The sequence below is a fragment of the Myotis brandtii genome, unplaced genomic scaffold, assembly GCF_000412655.1.
Source record: "Myotis brandtii unplaced genomic scaffold, ASM41265v1 scaffold49, whole genome shotgun sequence".
In the NCBI taxonomy this organism is placed as follows: Eukaryota; Metazoa; Chordata; class Mammalia; order Chiroptera; family Vespertilionidae; genus Myotis; species Myotis brandtii.
In genome coordinates, this window is record NW_005368707.1 from 8,291,385 (window position 1) to 8,298,493 (window position 7,109).

Sequence of the window (7,109 nt, forward strand, 5' to 3'; positions counted from 1 at the left end):
TCATTTGGGGGTTGTTTCTTTGTCTCCTCATTTTGGTTGTCTGTTTGGGTTTGTGACTATGTTTTAGGTAGATCCTCTATACCTCTCAATCTCTAGTGCAGGACAGTGTTAAAGGCTGTTTCTGACTAATTGGATCAGGCAAAACTCAAAGCCTCCAGAGACCGCTCCTGTCTACAGACTAATAGGATTCTGACTTGAATTGCCCCGAGGCAATTGTCCTCAGGCGTGAGGAGAGTTTTTTCAGCAGGGTGGGGCAGTTGCTTCTGCCTGGAGGCTAATTGTTACTTTTAATCTCTTAAGTGGCCCCAGGGCAAGGTGTTTTCCAATAGGGTGTGGACTGTCTTCCCCCCAGGCAAGGCAGATGTCTATGTGGGAAAGATATCCTCCACTGTGTGAGGGAATAACTCAGCTCAGAAAACTTGGGGTGTCTGCCTTCTGAGCTCTATTCCCCAAGTTCCCAGTCCTGGGTTCTGCTCTCACAACTCCAATCCATTTCACCCTCCCTCTGCCAGAGCACAAGGTGGGTGGCTCCACAAGGAATTTTTGTGCATTGGCCCTTTAAGGGGATGCGGGAACTTTCAGCTGCCAATCCCTGGCAAGACAGCACCCCACTGCTTTTCACAGCTAGATGTTATGTGGGTACCTTCCTCAGATTTGGTGCTCTCTGTTGAGGATCTCAGCTTCCGGATTAGATCCCAGAGTTCTCAGTGGCACCCCCCTCCCCCCCCACACACACACACACATATACACAGCTGAGATATATCTCTCCAGGACTTCAGTTGCCATCTGGGTGCCTGGCCAGCCCTTTTGCAGCTCCACCCCTCCTACTAGTCTCTATGTGGTCTCCACCTTTGGTCCTTGGGTATCAGGGTTCTCGCCTGTGAGTTTTCCATTGATTATTCAGGAAGCCTTTCCGTATTTCAGTTGTAATTTCAGCTTGTTCCTGGGAGCATGTCTGTGCACCATCCTCCTACTCTGCCACCATTTTTAATTAGAAGTATACTTTTCAATCCTCTACTTAACTGTGTTTTTCTTCTTGTTGCAGTGAAATCAGTGCAACCTACGCTAACCTGAGACTATGGACCCCACAAGGGCCAGCATTTCAACTATAACAGGGTTCCTTTCCTAAATGCTGCAAGCATCTGCTTTTTTTCTCTATTCTTTTACTGCAAAAGGGCTCCATATGTTTTGTATTATCACAGCATGTTTGCAGCCATAGCAGATTAAACAACGCCAATTGAGAACCATAAGGCAAAATCTGAAAATACAAATTTATGTCTCTATAATGCAATGTTTCCTGAATTTAATCATTCACATAAGGTCATCATGATTTTTGTTAAATTTGTGTTCCACCTATAGTATGAATTATTTAATATTTTTCTCTATTTTGACTTACATTTTTACTTCTGGAAACTAATGTCAAAGGAAGCTACCATACATGTAACATATCACTCACCATAAATAAAAAGTAAATGTAAAAAAAAATCATTAGAATACAAAATTTTTCATCCCCCTGAAAATCATCTTGCAAACTAACAGTGGTTATATACCATATTTTGAAAAGTTCTGGTATGCAAGCTTAGAATTTACAAATTTCTCTAGTATACATTAATCCATTTAATTTGCACAAAAATTGGCAGAGCAAATATAACCATCCCCATTTTAGAGATGAAAAGCAGAGTCACTGGCTCAAAAAAAGTAGTGTTCATGCTGAAAGGGACCTTTGATATTACCTTTATTTAAAGCTCATGTTCTCTAATTTTTCACAGTGGATTGCAACTTTCCTAGGATCATTTATGGTTAAAGAGTCTAAAATTGCAGAATTTAGATATTTTAGAACAATGCCTTTTAATTAGTTTCATGCGCATTCACCATCAAAAATCCTTCTTGGGACTGTCCAGCTTTTAATTGCACTAAAACTGTGCCAAAATTGTGTGTTTAAAAAAATTGCTAATTGGTTGAACACTAAAAAATTCTTTATAACACACACAAAAAAATATTTTGGTAAGTTTGGTGGCATTTTTCTTTCCATTTTGCAGATTTAAATAAAAATCAAGTAGTATTTAAATGTGTCCCAAATCAAATTTTTTCCTATAAAATAAGAAACAAAAAACGTTAAAAAATTTAAAAAGACTTGGGATGAGGAGGGGAAGAGGAACGGGGGTCAAGTGTATGGTGACAGAGGATTCTGGATTTTGAGTGATGAAGACCCTAATAGAGTGTATATATGTCATATTGTTAAGATCTTGTGGGAACCATGCCAGAGATGCCTAGATGCCTACTAGTCAAGGCCAGTGAAGCAGAGGCCTTGTTAATACACCAGACATCCAAGGCCACCCTGAACATGGGAATCTTAATCAGGCTGAGAAACCACAAGGAGGTACAATCCCACGGTATACTGCGCCTATGTGCCCTTCTGTAGCCAAAATGATTGATGTCACTGTTGGAAACTAGCCTTCTTTGTCTCTGGAGTAATATACAGGTTACTGTCCAGCTAGTCTGCTAGAGAGAGAGCAGCTAGGAAGGGAAAAAGCTAGAGAGCTCAGACAGAGCTGAGAGCTGGTACTGCCTTGATGTAAGGCTAAGAGCTCATAGAGAGCTCAGATATAGCCACCATGTTAACCAGCCAGTGTGCTGAGCAGGGGAGACAGGAGAAGCTGCTGAGCCAGAGAGGTTGGAGAGACTACTGAGGCTGTAGCTCTAATGCAGAGAGCTCAGATACCGCTACAATGTAAGGTGGTGAGTTTAGAGGCAGCATGCAACTGCTCAGATAACAGCCGTGGATACAGAGACTAATACTGCTTTGTGGGAAGGATGTATCTGTTCACCAGCCAGTGTCCAGCTGCCTGCCTATATGGGATTGCTGTGAAGGACTGTGTTGTCTGATGGCTATATGACCACTGGCTTCTGCAATAAAGACTCATTCTTATATACCCACAACTTCTCATGGCTTCTTCATCTAAGACCCGGCGTCCTAGGAGGTCCAGCCCCAGGCAGAGAGGCTCGGACCTGACACCTGTAACTAGTGAACAGAAGATAAAGGAAGAACTTGGACTAAGTTCCCAACAGTTAGTACAATGGACAGGGTTCAAGTAAGAACCAGCCCTGGTGTAGTCGGGAAGAATTTAGAAGAATATATGGATGCAGAGGAACTCAGAGCAGGAATGCTGAGCAGTGCTTTGACTGGCTCTGACAGATGTACACCTGAAACTTATATGGTGTTATTATTAACCAATGTTACCCCAATAAATTTAATTTAAATTAAAAAAATCTTCAATAGGAAAAAAATTTAAAGACTCAAGTGGGGTCTAAAATAGTGCTTTATAAATTACATTGGAAAACACAACCATTATGTGAAATTCCTCATAGTGAAAAATAAATTAAAGAGATCTAAAGTATGTAATTGGGATAAAATGCTTTAATTATATTTCACTAAATTAATGAAGAGGTAAATTGTACTCACCTAAAGCAAATGGTGAACCTAAAATTGCAGGTAAATCTTTAAATGTGAGAAACACTCTATTTACTATTTAAAATAAATAGAATAAACTACATCGATGTTCAATAAAAATAGCCACAAGATTAAAAAAAAAGACTGACATTATTATTATGCCATTAGACATTATATTAATTCATGCTACAAAAAAACATGTTCTTAACAAATGCCCGTGACTTCTATAAATTTAATTTACTTTATTTTCAAATATAAATGAAATATATGAAAATTTAAAATTTTTCAAATTTTAATGCTAACCCAGTGTTGTGGCTCAGTTGGTCCCATGCATCAAGAGGTTGCCTGTTTAATTTAATGCTAACAGTGTTGTGGCTCAGTTGGTCCCATGCATCAAGAGGTTGCCTGTTTAATTCCCAGTCAGGGCAAATGACTGGGTTGTAGGCTGGATCCCAAGTAGAGGACATGCAGGAAGCAGATGATCAATGTTTCTCTCTCACCAATGTTTCTAACTCTCTCTCTCCCTCACCCTTCCTCTCTCTCAAAAAATCAATTTAAAAAGCATATTTTAAAAAATGTAATGATAGAAAAGAATATCAATTAAATATTTCTCTCTTCCTCCCACCCCTTTCCCTCTCCCCAGTGCTACCTTCTACATCCACTTTCTAGGAGTAATCACTGTAAAGTTTCTTATATACTCTTTCAGAAAATTTCAATGTATATTTACTAGTATATTCTTTGTTTTTAGGCAAATGGGATCTAACTATACTTATACCACTCTATTTTGATTCACTTTTTCTTGATAGCAGATATCTTTTCACATCATTATATATCAATCTTTTGTATTCTTTTAATGGTAGTATCCCATTGAACATTTATGCAACCATTTATATCAGTGGTTGGCAAATGTTTTTCTGCAAAGGATCATACAGTAAATATCTCAGGCTTTGTGAGTTACATGGTCTCTTTCACAACCACTCAATTCTGCCTTGCACAATACATAATTGACAGGTATGGCTGTACTCCAATTTGAAAATAAACTAAATTAGATTTATAGAAGTCATGATTGCAGACTGGATTTGGCCCACAGGTCATAGTTGACCTATTCCTGATTTACACAGTGTACTGGTGGAAACAATAATTTCCTGTTTGTTACTATTAAGAACAATGCTGCTATGAAACTATTCCAATACACTTGCTTTGTCAAGGTAGAATGAATCCACTACAGAGTATTTAAAATATTGCTTTAAAGGTTAAAAAAAAATGCAGACTATGGTTGATAGGCCATCCTTAGTTTTTTCCTGCCTACGCAGCATTGAAAAACATTTAAAATTTGCCAAAAAAAGTTTTAAAAAAACTAATCTTGTATGTTCTGGGCTTCTTTCCATTAAGTCCATGTGGTCGCTCTATGGACAAATTGATATTTTTGTTTGGATTCTTTTATTTTTTGATCTGGTCCCTTTCCTACCTTTATAATGGCTAAGGGAAAATCCAGAGGCTCAAATCTATTATTTCATCTAGTCCCTATTTCCCCTGGCTGTGTTATCTACTGATTAGTGATCAAAAGTGTTACACCTTTGGGAGACAATTGTCTAAGTCAAGTTAACGTGAAGGGAAACACCTGGAGAAATGGAATGACATGTCTGTCTTTTCCTTTTCTTTTTTCCCCAGACTCTATGTAGCTAGTTGAGCGTATAAGCAGCATATTTCCACACAATAGGAAGCTTCTGGAATCAGCATTTCACATTAAAAGACCTTCCTCAAAGACATTCCTATCAGTTACTTCAAAGGATAGAGAAGTTACTACACTCAACTGCCGGGTATTTGGGAAAACATCAGAATAGCAGGTAGTATGTTATCACCAGGATGGTGGGCACGATTTACTTCTGTTCCTTGAGTTAAATGTTTATACACTGTCTGACGAGAACTTACAGGGAGAGTTAAGCAGGAGCTTCTGTTCTGACTTCTCTACAAATAGTCTCATAATCCTCCCCTGTGGTTTGAATTTTAACTCATTTTGCTTCCTTTATCACAGAGGTGCCCACTGAGGATGTCATTGTAGTGGGAGCACCTTCAATGCCCTTTTTCTCTGGTGCCTAAAAAAAGTAAGTAAGCCCTTGTGTCCTTGACTCGCCAACTTCTCATCAGACTTTGAAGCTGAGGTTTTTCAACAAATATCTTTGTGCTTGAAATTTATTGACTTATGACTGAATATCTCACCTTTCCAGGGAACACTCACCACCTAAAGAAAGGTCTTAAACTAACAAAGGAGATAGACGTATACACCATGACGAAGGACTGATATGGTGGTTAATATTAATTTGGGTATGATATTTAGCTTAACTAAAATCCAATCAGGCTCATTGGATTCTCACGATGTCATGGTATGCATGGTTGTAGATTCTGTCGTGAGCTAGCTTATCCTAACCAGTGGCATCTAGCATATTCCACCTTACTAAAAAAGGGTTATATCCCCTTTAGTACTTAAATTAATCCACTCCCAGGCACTCCCACTTATCTGGAGAATATCTTTATTTTCTCACCAGGATCTCACTCCCTTTTTTAAATAAGTCTATGAAGTCCTGGGGTTTTATTCAAAAAGGGTCAGTCCTGCTTATTAGCGATTCAAAGAAAAGACATGAGAAAGTCTCCTCAGTCCCCTGAAATGCATCATCTTTAATCATATTTGCTGCTGCTGCTGCCAAAAATCATAGAGTCCGGCAGTAATTTAGTGACCGGGGCGTGAGCTAGCTACGCAGATTCCAGGTTCTGGTGTCAGTTTCTCAGAAGAGAGGAGAAAAAGGCAAAGCCTCTTCCCAGTGTTCTAACTGCCTCTGGTCTCCTCACACAATGCATTATTGGAAACTTCCTAGGAGACAGGACCCTTTATGTTAAACCTGGCAATGATTGCCCAAGAGAAATCCAGCAGATATAGGATGGAAAAGTGAAATGTGCCTGTCAGGTTAACATAACTAAAGAAAAGGGGATGGGCCAGTTTGCCTAGGAGCCCCACTGAGCTTGCACGGCAGACTTTACTAGCACTACCTCCAGCTGAAAACATGTATGTGCGCATCAGAACATCACAAAAGGGCTCTTCTGAGAAGTCCCTACCTTGACCCAAGAAATCAGTTTTAGATATGGACTGGAATCATCTAGTTTTACAATGAATACGCAGAAGGGGGGGGGGGGGGAGAGAGAGAAAGGGAGAGAGAGAGAGAGAAAGAGAGAGAGAGAGAGAGAGAGAGAGAATACTTTATTATGTATAACTTCACCACGTCGGGGGGCGGAGTTGGAGGAGGTGGAAGAGGGCATAGAGGGGATAAATGGTGATGGGAAAAATAAAATGAAACAAAACAAAAAATTAATTCAGTTTAATAATCCTTATAAATTTTATTTCTGTTGTTAATAAAGACTATTTCATTACATCTAAAAATGTGCATTTCTTAAAGATCATTATCTTCTTTTCTATCCTCATTATTGTAAACCATGCCATTTTAATTTAGTATATATGCACTAGTCATCCTGACTCCCCCTCTTCTATTTACTACATAATTCTTTTTTTAATTAAATCTTTATTGTTCAGATTATTACAGTTGTTCCTCTTTGTTTTCCCCCCATAGCTCCCCTCCACCCGGTTCCCACCCCACCCTCTGCTCTT